Below are 15,656 nucleotides of genomic sequence, written 5' to 3' on the forward strand. Positions count from 1 at the left end.
ATTCACAACAAGCCACCACACTGTAAAGTTAGTACTGTTGTGTTGTCAATCCTCACTGTCAGTTTAGGTACAATAAATAAGGAACATTAATTCTCTCTTTTAGCTTTTCTTCCCTATAGAGTGTCTGCTTTTTCCTCCCTCACTCCTGCCATGGAGTCAGTACTGTTCACAGATTCCTCTCATCATAATGGACAACTATCCTTCTACTCTTTATATATCCCTGTGATCAAGCCCCTACCTCTGCATCCCCACCATGATCTCCGGATTGTTCCACCAGCATCTAGACTCCTGATTGAACTCATTTCTTGAGTAGAACAGTAGAGGGTACCGTGACCTGCTGTACTATACGGACCACCAGCCGCTCAGCCGATCAAAGCACAGACCTTGGCACCGTCTTGCTTCCTGAGTTCACGTTTCCAGTTAACCAAACTGTTTGTAATTAAGATGTCTGCCTGAGGGTACAGAGGACAGAATAGGAAAAAGATATGATCCTGGCTGGAGCTCAGTTTCCATGAGACCGCAGACGTATATAACGGCACAAATGTATGCACGCTTCTTTTCTTATTCTCTCGCTGACGCACTTGAGTTAAAATCACAGAGCCTGTCGTCCACCAAAGTCTCCACTCCAGACCACACGGACCTGGATCCTCTAGAGGCCCGGCCCCCGCACCCCTTCGACTGGCTAGTCGGCCCGGCCACAGAGCAGTGCTGGGGGTCAGAGTTCAAGCGGTAGCCGTGTTCCTGGCAGCTGAGGCGGGGTTGACGGGCAGGGAGGAAACACCACTAGGCTGTTCTCCAACCTTCACCCCTCAGGGAGTGTCGGGGTCAGGGACTACATCCAGTCTGGTTCCATTGGACATCAATGAATGCACATTGTCTCAGTGTGTCCAAGGTCGTGTGTCGCTATTTAAAAAGAGAAGACTCCAAGTTCATTGCACGACATCAAAATGAATCATAAGCATAAAAAAGTAATATATATATTTTCACAATTTTAACATCATTGAATATACGTTGATGTATTCCGGAACACTTTATAATTAGAGCTGCGAAATAATTCACAGTCACAAGAGAGCAAGTGTATCAAATCATTTTCCATACTTGAATAGCGACTGCTCAAATGTTGACACAAACACATCAGCACTGTGAACAATCCAATTTCAATCAGTGTTCAAAGTCATCCACGTAAATTAGACAGAAACAGAAACACAAGTTACAACAACAGGAAGATAAGAAGGAAAAGCAACACTACGACGTTGCACTGCTGATTTATTCGATGTCCACCAAACCATTTGTAGGAAGTAACTTCTGATTGTCACATTTTAAAGGAGCACTTCTCACCTCTGTGGACTACTGAGGATTTCATGGGCCACGCTTGAAGTGTCCCTCAGGAAAAAAAACAAAAAAAACACCTCTCCTTCTGTGTGTGTGTGCTGAGCAGGTGTTCTAAATGAAAGGAGATGTGGTGGTGAAGTCTGTGCTGATTCAGCTCTTCTCGTGACACATCCAGATGTATTTACTGAGGAGCGTCTTTATTCTCACGTACTTTTTGTTCTTCCTTTTTAGATACACTTCCAAATGCTATTTGACTCAAGACTGATTCTATTGCACTATGTATTCCTCTTTTTGTCATGTTTTACTATGGCCACTGAAAGACTTTCAACTCTTAACCATTGAAACCCTCTTGTTGTTCTTCCCACAATTTCCTAGAAAATAATAGGTCATTTTAAATTCATAGGAAGTTTTCTGGAAAGAATTATGTTATTTGTTCCTACTTTATAGTAGAGTCCATTTTGTTTGATTCCATTTAATTAAATCAGATGAGATGGTCAGTGCACAGAGGTTCCAATAAACAAGAAACAATGTGGGATTTGTCTAACGGCAAGCACACAATTAAACATTTATTAAGAGTTACGTTCACAATTATTACTTAATTATTGAGATACTTACTTTACTTACTTTATTAATCCATATATTATATAAAAGATGGGATTCGCAGCAACTCTAATTAAAGTCCCTCATCAACATTATGGTATGCATATATCACACTCATGAATGTCACGGCACACATCTGAGCAACATATGTGCAAGCTTTCTGCCGGCTGTCAATGTAGTTTAAGCTGTCATTATATTTTATATTTAAAGCAACAGTGTGTAGCATTTAATGGGATGTATTGGCAGTTGTAGGAATATAATGTTTTCTAGTGTATAATAACAAATAGTAAATAGTTTTTTGTTGGCACATGGGAGAAGTTTCAGTTGGTTGCAATCCTTAACCTCACCACTGGATGTCGCCAAATCCTACACACTGCCATCACACATGCAAGAATTGACTCCTGATATGTAAATGTTTCCGTTATCAAATAGTGACTCCAATGGAATTAAATTTAAAAGAATTAAAAAACAAAAAAAGCACAAATTCTCAAAATGGAATCACACATATGTTGATTAAAAGTCCAGTCCATATTCAAATGAGTTAATTGAAGAGTCTCAAGTCAACTGCAGCCTTTGCATACCACACCTCTTAATAGGTGCTTACTAAAACTGGGATGTAAATCTCCTCATTGGAGAGCATATCAGTCTTCCTCTGCTGCTGCAGGAATCTGGGGACGGCCTGATCATGTAAATCACTGAGTGTTTTTAGTATGTGCATATTTTAACATGTTAATCTATCTGCCAGACCAAACACAGTGCTGACGAAGGCCTTTTCCCCTCGGTGCTCTATAGGCCAAGCCTGGTAGCATGCAGGCTTTGCACTGTCAAAGCCGAAGCATAAATAAATCATTTAATTCATTAATAATCAAGCCAGACCTCGTCTATTTCACACAACATTGTCTCAACAGTTACAAATCTGCGTTACCCCCCCTTCTCTGTTCTGTCAGTGCTCCAGCTGCAGTGGTTGGCAAAACTCTGCGCAAAAAACTTAGCAAATTTGTCTTTATTCTGCTTCTCTGATCTCAGTGGCTCTCTCAGGGGAGCCAAAGTAGATTCTGGCTAAACAACACTTGTTTTTCTTTTTGTGCTTTTCACATCCAGCCCCAGAAAGTGTTCCATCTGCACTGGTTGTCAGGTAACTGTGCCGACACATCTGCGGCTGGTTTGGGAGTGGTGCAGCTGTGACCTCTGGTTTGATGTGCAAAAAGAAAAACATCTAATGTGGCATTCGCCATCTGCAGACGAGTGGGGGAGACGGGGAAGGGGGTGAGAAAGGGAGAGGGTGGGGGAGAGGAAGACAAGGGAGAAAGAGAGGGGGGGGGGGGGGGGGACATTTAGAAATCCCTGCCATTAGTTCTCCCTGTCACTTGCTGCAATGGGAGGGAAAACACTGTATTTGTTTTTGCACTCATGCATTGGCTGCCTTCACTTTCTCTTCAGTGGAATGGAAGCTTAGACAAGATAAACAGAATCCTGTGGCCGTTTCACTGATATCCAATGACAGATCTCCTCTTTCTTTTCACTGGTACATGGGAACACTTTTTGTAATACGCAGCTGTTGCATATAAATTTGATTTTAAACAATTTACTGTATCAGAATTGACTTGCCAGACTTGTCAGATTGCAATTCATAGTAAATTGAGTGCCTACAGATTGTTTCTCCCCCTCTTGATAACGCAATCGATGACATTTTTGGCTTCTCCAGAGTAGATAGGCTTTATTGCTGACATGATGTACGATGACACATATCAGTGTTTTTAAAAAAAACATTTTTTAAAGGTGATTGTGAAGGTTCAAATTGTCACATCCAGTGGAATGTATGTAAAGCATGTGAACCCGCTGCTCTGACATGCGTGTGGAATGTCCGCATTAGTTTTGGATTCAGAACGACGCCACAGAGCAGAGACGGGGTCTGAGCCGTCGGGGCCTTTGGATGTATTGGCTCCCCACTGGGCCTCCTACGTGTTTCCATTTAGCCGCTTGGGAGTTGATGTGGAGGGGCTGACGGGTAGGCTGATGAGAGTCCCTGTGGTACCGCCTCTTACATAGCAATGGGATTAACGAAGCAGTAGAAACATGCTGCACACACACACACACTGTTGTGTGTGTGTGCGCGCCTGCGTTTTAGGTGGAAGGGAGGACGGAGGGTTGAGCCGAGACCAGACACCCTGTGGTGCTGGCGTCAGACTGGTACCGACTCTAACACACACACACCCACACCCACACACACACATACACACACACACAAGGTGAAAGCTACATAAAAGCCCAGGTCATTATCTCTCCCCAATGTTGGTCAACAGCAGCCATGTGTTCAGGTTCCACATGTTTAAGTATAAATTGAGAGAAGAACACAAATCCAGACTTTGGGGAATACATACGCTCATTTTTCCAAACCACAATTTTCAACCTGGGCAAGCTAATAAGCGGCTCAACTACTTTTGCAGATGTGCAAAAATAATATCCTATTAACAGCATATGTTGGAAACTACTTGTGCCTCCAAATTAACTTTAATGATTGCTGTATTATGGCTGTGCATGCACATAAAAAAATCTGGTTTTAACGAAGTAAGGTCTGGCCCTCAATGGTGGGTCAACATTTAAAGTTGAACTGAGATTAGAAGGCGTTTAGCTCAGAATACAGTACAGCTTCGGCATTTGTTTTGAATTACTTGGTCATAATTTGGATTAACATAAAGAGGACTTTTTTTGTATTAAAGTGTTGCAGTGCAAAAACACAAGTAAGCAAAACATACAAAAAGGAGAGGAAATAAAAAAAAGGACAGAGAACATACAATTAAAAACAGGAAAATAAATGAGCAAATAAGCAAAAGAAAGAAAATGAATTTTGAGTTTGACTTCACTCTGTTGACAGTTACACAGTGTTCTTTATATGTTGAGGGCTTTTATTGTGAAAGGTAAGAAAGGAAGGAGTGGGTCTGGTATGCTTGCCTTTGTTAAAGTTGAAAGAAGTTGCCTCCATGTTGTTGTTTCATACATGTAGGTGCAACAACACCTGTACAATGTGGTTGGTTGATATCTTTTTTCGCAGTGTGAAAGCTCATAAAAAAATCACTCTGAAAAGTGACTTTGTTTTTTCTGCCGCAATATAAACTACAACTCATGACTAAAACAAAAGTTTGAAAAATGTATTGATGTAGGACTTAATTACATGAACAACTGAGTAAAGGCCTTTAGGTTCAGGTTCTGTTACTAGTTTTCTCTAGCGTGATATTTAGCTTCTACCCACCATTAGTGGGGCACATAACAGTCTAAGTTCTGTGTTTGGATATGCTTTTGCCAAAATGTACCTTGGGAGTCGTACTTAACTTGACCTTTGCCTCAGTTCATGTTTTGTACTGATGATTCAACAGGGAGAGATTCAAGCTCATCCAAACTGTAAAAGTGCATTGAAATGATGGAGAGACTTGAAGCTGAGGTGCTGTTTCCAAGAACATCATCATTTTGATTTTTTTTTTAAATATGTACAAAGGCTGCAGGTTTATTATAGTATAAGTAAGTATATTTTTCACAAGTAATTTAAATTTCTGCTTGACTTAAAAACAAACAACATACTCTACTTATTCTGTGTAAGTACTGAAACACACACAGACCGAGGTTTGCAATGTCTTTTTCCACTATAAATATAAACACACCTTAATGGTTTTCTGAACACGACGTGCGAATGTGTTCTGCAGAAGTGAAACTGTTGACATCCACTGTTGGGAAATGCTGTCTCTCAGCTTGAGTCGTGGGATTGTCCCGGCTGAGCCACTGTCATCATGTCTGTGTGGGTGTTGACATTAGGAAATGAAGCTCCGTGACTTGGCATTAAATATTCAGCACAAACAGAAGAGAGACAACCCGAACCTGAGAAAAAACTAACAGCATGAACATTTGAGTCATGATGACTCCTCGTGTGTCAGCTGAGAGGAGGAGGCGTTGATCATAGCTGAATGTGAGGATAACATCTACTCTATCACGGGCCGTTTTTATCAATAGGGCTGACGCTACGTGAATGTTTTGAGATGCTCAATTAGCTGCCGCGTCTTGACACCAGGAGTCATAATGTGCTCAGAGGTACTTTGATCACAGGTTTGGCTCCATTTTATAATGAGCCGATCTCTAACTGAACCCGCTGAACTTGTCTGCATGCTTTTTGTACAAAGTCACCACATGTGACTCACTGTCTGCAGGAGGGAGCTGTTTGTGTAAATGGGAAAGTACACTTAATGAAATGGGCTTAGACTGGGGTGTATTCTGAAGTCGGTGTTGGCACTCATCCAGCGGTGACGTATAGTGCATGGGACCTTTGGCTTCTCTGTCTTGGACTAGGATTAAAGGTAGCCCATTAATAGAGGAAAGCTCTGGACAGCCTCCCTGCCAAAGCTTCCACAGTGAGGGCAGGGCCCTGAAGTCTTCACTCTGACGAGAAGGCAGTTAATTAACAAAACTGTCTGAAGTCCAGATCCCCTTCAGCCGGGCCACACCGCACGCTGCTTCTTCTCCGAGTCTAATGGAGAACGACCCGCGAACATCCATCTGAATTTGTGGGGTCGTGCTGTGAAATGTACATCTTTTCACCGCTCGGCAGCAAAACAGCTGGAAACTTGGTACAAAGCAGCAGCTTCTTTATTTCGTTACATGCGCGCTCCCAATAGCTGTGACCTTACACGCTTACCCAATTGTACATTCTTCTTCTCTAGCCTTTTGATTATTTTCAGGGTCATAACTGACACAATCAGATCCTGGCTAACGTCGGACAAAACACAGAGTGATACCATGGAAACAGATGCTGAGGGAAAGTTGTTTTGATCCAATGTACTCTGGCTGATCTGACTTGCTTTCAAGAAACAGAGGCGAGTTTCCAAATTGTAAAAACTGGTTTAGAACAACTGGTTTAGAGTTGGCAAAACACAGGTAAATCTTTGTTGTCCAGATGTGGAGTCCAAAAAAAACCAGGGTGAGGCAGGGCCAAATGTGGCAAAGCTGAGTGGAAAACACAGAGCCCTCTCTCTGTAAGTTGATATCTCTAAGCATGTGTTCAGAAACAACACAAGGCCAATCTTTGCCTTGCATTGCCTTTATATGGAGTCACGCTCTTACATTCACTTTGCACTGGATTTGAACACACCTTAAGAGGTCATCATTTTCCCCTTTTAGTCCAATTACCTGGCCCTCAATGTACACAGTATTCTCACTGATGAGTATCAAGGACAATAGACTCTTCTGCTTTCATTTCCTCTTTTATCATATTGGCCCCAAAATAGGATGCTATTTGTTTCTGTAACTACACTGAAGAAAACGAGGGTCACATTAATTCATACCAGGCGGGAACCTCCGGTTCTGAAAAGTGAAGCCAATGCTGAAGTATCTTAAAAGCTCCATTCTCTCTAATGTCCAGCAGGGGGAGAATCTTGTTGTTGTATAGAAGTCTATGAGAAAATTACTCTACTTCTCTCTTGATTTATTCCCTCAGTAAACATTGTAAACATGAGTTTATTCAAGTCTTCTTCAATACAGCATGATGTTCATTTAGTCAAATAGACCATGAAAGAGCCATACATGGCATCTCTAAATAACTCCTCCTCAGTCCAAACAGTCCACAAACCAATGGGTGATGTCACAACGACCACGCCCACTTGTTATTTACAATATTTAATTCATACTATGACTTCATTCATTCTAGACCTTTCCAAATTTCATTTGATCACTTCTTGGTGATCTCAAAATAATGTAGTATGTGATGTAATAATTGGGGAAAAAGATGTTATTGAGCCAGTGTGCATGACATGATGGTGTGATACCAAGTATGGCCACCACGACAAAATCACCTCACTGGTTAAATTAAGATAGTTACCTCAACGTTGCTACATCAGCAGGTTTCTTGAACTGTTTTTTGGAGTACATCAGCCGAAAAAGCGTTGGGAAGCCTCATTTCTGACGGCTTGTGAAAAACGTTTAGCTGCCATGGGGGAAATACATTCCTGACAAGTAAAAATGAGCCAAAAGTGTCTCTTGATGACTTTATTGCAAAAATAAACTGCCATCTAGCAGCCAACAATTACCGCTGTCACAGAATTTCATAGTGAGGAGCTCAAGAAGATGGAATGTCTGAAATATGCTACATTCCAGAGAAACTTCTTCTGGCCACTTCAAGTTTGACAGGAGAATGTGAAAATGTGACTGAAGAGTTGACGTCAGCCACACAAATGTGAGAAGTACAGTCTGCTTATGTGGACGTACTTCATGTTACACTTCTACAAGAGAAACGGCTTCAGGGATTTGGACCCCCTCATCTTTGGACCACATTTATTGCTCTGAAACTTTTCCAAATGAACTATCCTGATTCTTGCTTTCAAAAAGTCTCTTCTCAAAACAGGGTTTGGAAAATGAGGCATTATCTTGTAATCAGGGTTGTTTTCTAGACCACTTCACAGTTATCAATGTGAACTTCCCAACTGTGTCCCAGTTTATTTCCCTGTATAAAGAGATATATAAAATAAGGAAGGGTAATTACGTCATCAGGTTCCAGATATACAGAGGCATATCAAATTTGGCAATTAGCGCCATAAGTTTTTGAGATCAAAAATATGCTCTACATTCAGATTCATGTAGAATACCAGAGGCTTGGCTCTAATGTTCAGTGACGCAATGGCCCTTCCTTCTTTTATAAGTCCCTTTTTGCATTGTATGTAAATGACATCAGCTGACAGGAAGTGAAGATGGACCCAAGCCTTTGCCTAGCAATGCTACTTCGTTGAAACGGCCTATATTCAGCTCATTACCTTAAACAATCCTTAGGCTTCCAGACACCTGAATTGTGGAGTATGCTATGAGGCTGACCTTAGCTTTCTGACAGCCCTCTGGCTGCTGTGTTCTCACTCTTGTCTGACATCTAACTGAGTCACAGTACGAGACCTGTCGGGGTTCAGCCGGAGGGAGCTCCTTGATGGATTAGGAAACTTGCTGCCCACTGCAGGACCAAGGTGAAAAAGATCACCTCTGATGCAGGGTGATAACTCATGGGATTACTGTAGAATAAAGGCAGGGATTTCGGAGTGGTGGACATGAAAGGCCCGTGATGCCGAGGAGGCTGAGCTCTTCGTGGGGGACGGTTTCAATCCATCGACATCGGGGTTACAGATGGGACTGTGAATGTAATCCTCTGTAAGAGGAGGCCAGCACATTATTGCTACTGAGGCAATAACAGAACATATTTGCACTCGAGGGGTGTTCTGGGTCAAAGATACAGTGCAAGGTGAATTATACTGTATATCATGGGCTTTGTTGTGTTGACGTCCTGCGACAGTGTTAAGCTTACCGACTGATAGAATACAATCTCCCTGAAGAAACACATTCAGTGAGGTCTGCTGAACTGCAGGATATGTTTGACATCTTGATTAACAAAGGCCTTTACTGGATTTATTCATTATTCTATAAGGATATTGCGTTTCAGGCAAATATTATTTCCAAGGTCAAGATTGAACTCTTATTCTCAATTTAAATATATTCAAATAATATGTTAAATCTGGAAAATTAAGAATCTGTGTCAAAACACAAAAGCACCTATTTTTCCTTACTTATGTACCTTGTATTCTGTGATAAATGGTATGTTTCGTTATTCATAGCGATAACAGTCAAATGTAGACGAGGCGAAATTGCAGTAAAATGCCGACAGCCGTAATAAATCAAAGCTACAGTAGAAAATGTTTCAGCTATCTCAAACAGCAGTAAACATGATGCAGTGTCATCTGTTCAAGATCAAGAGACGAGGGTGTCTTTAGAGCTCCTCATTTGCACTGACATTGTCTTGAAATGCTCCACTGCTTCAAATGTTAAAAACAACTCTAATATCTTAAGAACCAAAGCATCACTTTTCCTCCCACATTTAAGGTCCCATTCATTTCCCTAGTGTCCAGTTTTCACTGTGAACTCTGCTCAAAGATTTACAGACAGATACACCGCCCTAGCTTAGCTAGTCCACCGGGCTCATAGTTACCAGCCATGACAGAGTGTGGCTGCTATTGTTACGTTGTGGGTCTTTGTGTTAGTCATCATGGCTTAACATGGTGGAGACACCTACTGTAGCAGGAACTACCACAGAGGAGGTCTTCAGTATTGTGCCAGGTCTTTATATGTCTGTGGACTATGCTTGGGCGGTACCAAGGTATTACAGTATACCAGAGTATTTAGAAATCCTGTAGGTATGAGTTTCAATACTGTCAAAAATGCAGACACTCCTCTTTCTATTGAACTGATACAAAGATGGTGTTCAGGGTTTCAGCCAGTGTATTGAAGAGGGATGAATGTGTTTTTAAGATGGTTCTTTAACTAGATTATATAATTCAAGCACCAAACTCCTTTCAGGAATAGTTCAGTGCAGCATTTGCACGCAACATTATAGCAGCAAACTACAACTCCTCAAGACCCAAGCCAAGTTCCTGTGTCTTGCTCGTCACCTGCTGCTGAAAGTGAAGGTTTACCCCGAAGTTAGCCACAACTTCAGCCCAGGCTCACTTAAGGTGATCTATTCCTATTCCTATTTTAGTGACAAGACGCTCGTGACTGCATGTTTTGTGTAGCACACAGTTCTTATCAAACCTCTTTGACAGCATAGATACACACACACACACACACACACACACACACACACACACACACACACAAACATATACCACTGACCTCTGACCTCAGGACAGCCGCAACGGCAACAGGGAATTCCACCAGAGTCAAAGAGGTAAGCTTGCTAGTATTTATGCTAATGTTACCGGTTAGCTAACGTCACACTGATGGTAACGGAACGGTAATGTTACAGGTTATGTTAGCTAACCAATCAACAGCCAATGTTTGCATTTACAGGTAGTGAGCTGACAGTAAAGTTAACTATGAGGAGTTAACACCACTTTTTTACTTCTCTTCATCCTCTATGGGAACAGAGGCTGCAATGAGATCGCTCCATTGTATTTTACATGCTGCTCCTCTCCTCGTGACACGTTAGCAGAATGGGCCAAATGGAACACTTACACCGACATATACGTAAGTAGTGCCGTGTTGATCAAAGACATTGAGTGTTATACAATGAATATTTGATAAAGGTAGTTACAATGTTCAGTATCTCCTGAGCTTCACCTGTATTGATTTGAAAAGAAATTAATAATTATGATTCAGTCCTGCCGAAGAGACTGATAAATGTACGTGATACATTTTTGTCCATATCTATCCATAAGCTCATGGAGTACTTTGAAATATCCATTTCAATTCCTCGTGACTCTACTTCTCCTGCAGCTCGGAGGGTTGATTTGTCATTATGACTGTTAAATTTGCCTCGCTGCGTTTTACCCGCAGTCATGATCCATCTTCAAAAGTTCCAAGTGTGTTACCTTTGAATTTACTTAGCAGAAATGTCACCCCTGCTGGGTGATTAGTGGCACACCTGAACACCGCTGAGTGGCCCCACTGACATTTCTACAGATTTGTGTCATTGTTGCAGGAGTGCTTCTTGAGGGGAAGAAAATTATGCATTAGTGTGTCTGCTAAATAAAAAAAAGTCCTTCACTGTTTGTTCTGTCTTACAGCCCTCTTACATTCATTGAAAAGCACTTTGAATGATGAAGTATTAAGCCTGTCATTGCCCTTCAAACAAAAATATTCAAAAAACATAATATTTCAAACTGAAGTTATTATTAGCAGTGGTGATTTAAAAGAAACAGCAAAAACAGTGCTGTTTAACTTATTCTGCTTCAAATCAAACACTGTCACAACAACAAGCTTGAAGGGGAGGTCACTTGTTTAAATGCAAGTTTGTTGCTCACGTTGCATTTTTTTAAGGGTAATTTTTGAATGCCGTGAGTACCACAAATAAGTTCCTCTCAACGCCACTATATTGGGACAGTGGCAGAAGTCTCAGAGACATAAAAACTTTGGCAAATATAAGCTGTGTTTTATGATCTCTGTCAGATGACAACTCATATATTTACTTTTAATTCAATGTGACATAATGTGAGAAGAACATTCGGATGTCATACATTTTTACTTGACAGACACACATAATAGCTTTTATATGTTATTGTGCGAAGCACTACAGATGTTTGTAGTGTAGAAATAAAGAATGACATACTATTACTTTGAATTGAATTGGATGTAGCCTCCATTTATTAATAAAACATAAGTAATGTCAGATGAAATGTCTTTAAGGAATGCAGTTAGAACAGAGCCTTACGAGGCGCTACACAAACTGTGAAGGGCAGAAACTTCCATAACTACAATACAAAAGGAAGAGCATATAGAGCCCTGCTACGGTTTTAGATTATTGCAGCTGTGTGTCACGCCTCTTTCTCGGTGCCAAAAATACTTCCACAAAGATACACCGAGTATCCTCTGGCATTTTAAGGATCGGGATGTCGTCCAAGATGGAGAATATGTTTGTTCTTCTGGCACTTTAATAAGACACTGTATGTCTTCATGTCTATTTGCACAGCAGGAGGACATTTTCTTGTTTGTTGGGTGGTGGCTTATAGCATGAGGCTATGGCAAAGAGCCATTGAATTCAAGCAACAGACCCTTTGGACCCACACACATACACACTATGGCTAAAGAATGTGCACAGGTAAAGCCACTGTTGAGGGCAAATCCTCCACTGACAGTGACTTCCCTGTTTATTCAGAAAAAAAGCAAAGGGCTATAACAAGTAGAGAGCCTTTGAAGAGCACAAAGGCCACCACCACAGACATGGAAAAAAACGGAGATGTGAATGGCGAGAGAAAGAGAGACATCTGACATGACATGCAGAAGAAATAAACTGCATTTTAAAAGGCTATTGCGGCCTTTGCCTTTTACAAGACCTAAGCTCCGGAGGGGCATTCGTCCATCATCTGCAGACCCGCAACTGCCAATAAATCCCAGACAAGCTTTTCCTGTGGTATGACACGCCGTCAGCTCAGAGAGAGATGTTTTACAGGAAAACCACAACCGTGTAAAAGATCCCTCTGCCTCCCCTGGGGTGAAAGCTGGAACAATGCTGTCTCTTTCCTCCATGGACTTGGAAATACAGAGATCTTTAAAGTGTGGCTGGGCATCGTACGCTCACATGAGGAGGGTAGTATTCAGGGGCGATAACCTCTAACGTCTCTCCCGGGGGCAGCTTGGGGCCAGATGTGATGGGCTTCAGTCAGCGTTAAGCTACTTTTTAAGAGGAGATGTTGCTGGTATCGTTTTAGTATCAAGAGACCACGAAAGAGCAAAGCCTGTTGATAGAAAACTGATAGAGACGACTACTTTTTGTCATATTTTTCAGTCGTCAGAAGCAACCAAGAGATGTACTTTACAACCATACGGTCTGAAGTCAAAGCAAACAGCAGATTTGAAACTCATCATCTCACAACAAAATCAAAATCAATGACGATCCTCTCATATGTTGCAAGTTCAAAGCAACTAGAAACAGATATTTTGGTTCAGAGGTCAAGAAAGCTGACCTCGGTGTGTCTTTAATGTACTCCACAGGAAGCTGTGCTCCCCCAGCTGGACTCGGCAGGCCTTCTCCACTTGGTCACAGGTCACTGGTGGATACAAGTTTTACAGAAACACTAAGTCAAAGATAGAGAGGGAAAGGTGGAAATGCGGTCAGTTCAAGGTGCTTTCACTTTTGGAGGGGAGGAAGAGAGAAGACGAGTGAAGCGAATTCTAGGGATTAGGGATTTACCAAAAGGGGGCCAGAGGACAGGACAGTCAACAGCTGCAAAGAGTTGAAAGAGGAGAAGTGATGGCAGAGGATGTGGCAACACCGTTTCATCTTGGATCAGAGATGGCCCCTGAAAACCCCCCGTCTGAGCGAAAGACGAGGAGGGGAGGAGGAGACGGGAGGTCAGGGTGGGGGAGTGTGTGCTGACTAAGCCATTCAAAAGGTCGTGTTATGAACTCTGCATCCTGTAGGGAGGGGAACTGGGGCCTGGGAATCCTGTTGCAAACCCAAAGAACGGCTCTTATCCAGCCATAACTCAGCAGAGGACAGCTACGAGTCTCCGCTATCAAAAAGCTTCTGGAGAGAGAACTCCCCAATATACCCAACACAGTCTCTCTACCTCCCATGCTGTTTACGTTGCAGTGTTTTGATGTCGGAAATCTAGGCCGACGACGATTGAGTTAGAAAGATCTGGCAGCAGGCCTGGCATCCCCCCCAGGTGTAGACACAGCAGAGGTTGTCAGGGTTATAAGCAGCCGAAATGCTAACAAGCCTATCTGAGGACTCTGAGTGCTCGATAGCACTGATATTAATAACTCTGCAGCTCCATCCAGGCTGTCTGTTTTCTGAGCCATATTAGTATCGGCCCGTATTGACACAGTTGCCGCATCACGACTAAATCAATACCCAATTTACTGCACTGCATGGATCAGAAAACAAATCTAATCAGATATTCTAGACCAGTGAGATTGTCTGAGAGTATTCAGTATGTGAGTGCGAGAGGTACTTTTCATGTTAAGAGGTGGACGCTGTCGCAGTATCAGTCTGAAGCAGATGGTTGAGTAGACTCTACTATCGTCAGACTGAAGAGTGCGTTTGATACTCCCAACATCAAAAACACCTTCAGTGCATTGATAATGTGGCTGCAGGTCGTATCCAGGAAGGCATACGCAGCATCAGCTTTGGTTCTAGTTGAAGCAGTTTTCTGTTGATGCCACAGGTGCATTGTTACAAGTAGAGAATCTGAAATATCACATTTTGTGGATTTGCATTGTGTAACGATGATATTAGATCATCTTAAAACGGGTTTTATTCTATTTTTGAAATACATTGCTATGACTACTGTGTGTCTATGAAGAGTATGGCTGATTTTTTTCACTTTGGTAGTAGCGTCATCTTTTTTCATAGATACCATGGTATATACACACCATAACAGACGGTATACATACCTGATACAGATGCTGACTTATTTTAAGTTTAATAATGAATATCATTAGTTTAAACAGTTGTAACATTTCACCAATCGTTAGTCATCAATGACACAATACCATTGCTTACACAACTCAAGGAGTAATGCTTAAATTAGCATGCTAACATACTGATGTCTAGCAGGTATAATGTGTCACCATCTTAGCTTAGGGTGTTAGCATGCTAACATTTGCTAATTAGCATGAGAGCTAAGGCTGATGGGAATAACATTGCCTTTAGTGGTATTTGGTCATAAACCAAAGTGTTGGAAATCATTTTAATTCATCCTGAGGGGAACATGAATGTCGGCACCAAATGTCATGTCAATCCATCCAATAGCTGTTGGAGGAGATCAGAAGTCAGGGGAGGACCAAAGTCATGAGGATTCGTCAACGAGGCACCAAATTTCATGAAGTGAGGAGCGTGTTAAAAAAACACAGGTTAGCCAGAGTTATACAGAAGAACAAATCAATGCAAACCTTAAAATATCCCAACTGTGCAGACCAATTTAAACTCTGACTGACTGCATACACACAGTTATCTTTGCAATCATGGCTTGCTACCAACATGGGTGCGTTCGCTTTGGCGTGTTCGTGTTGACAACCTGTCTAATGATCCGGTCTATATGGTTTCTGCTTTATTGCAGTGATGTCACTGTGTTTCCAGATCTCAGCAATTATTTTGGTGAGTACAATATTATCATGGCCCAAAAAAAACAAGACAAAGTTGTAATAAATCGGAATCATTCTTTTAGTATGGCATAGATGGTGGTTGGGTTTCAGATTAGGTGAATGAA

This window comes from Anarrhichthys ocellatus, unplaced genomic scaffold (genome assembly GCF_004355925.1).
Source record: "Anarrhichthys ocellatus isolate YVR2014 unplaced genomic scaffold, GSC_Weel_1.0 scaffold66, whole genome shotgun sequence".
Classification (NCBI taxonomy): Eukaryota; Metazoa; Chordata; class Actinopteri; order Perciformes; family Anarhichadidae; genus Anarrhichthys; species Anarrhichthys ocellatus.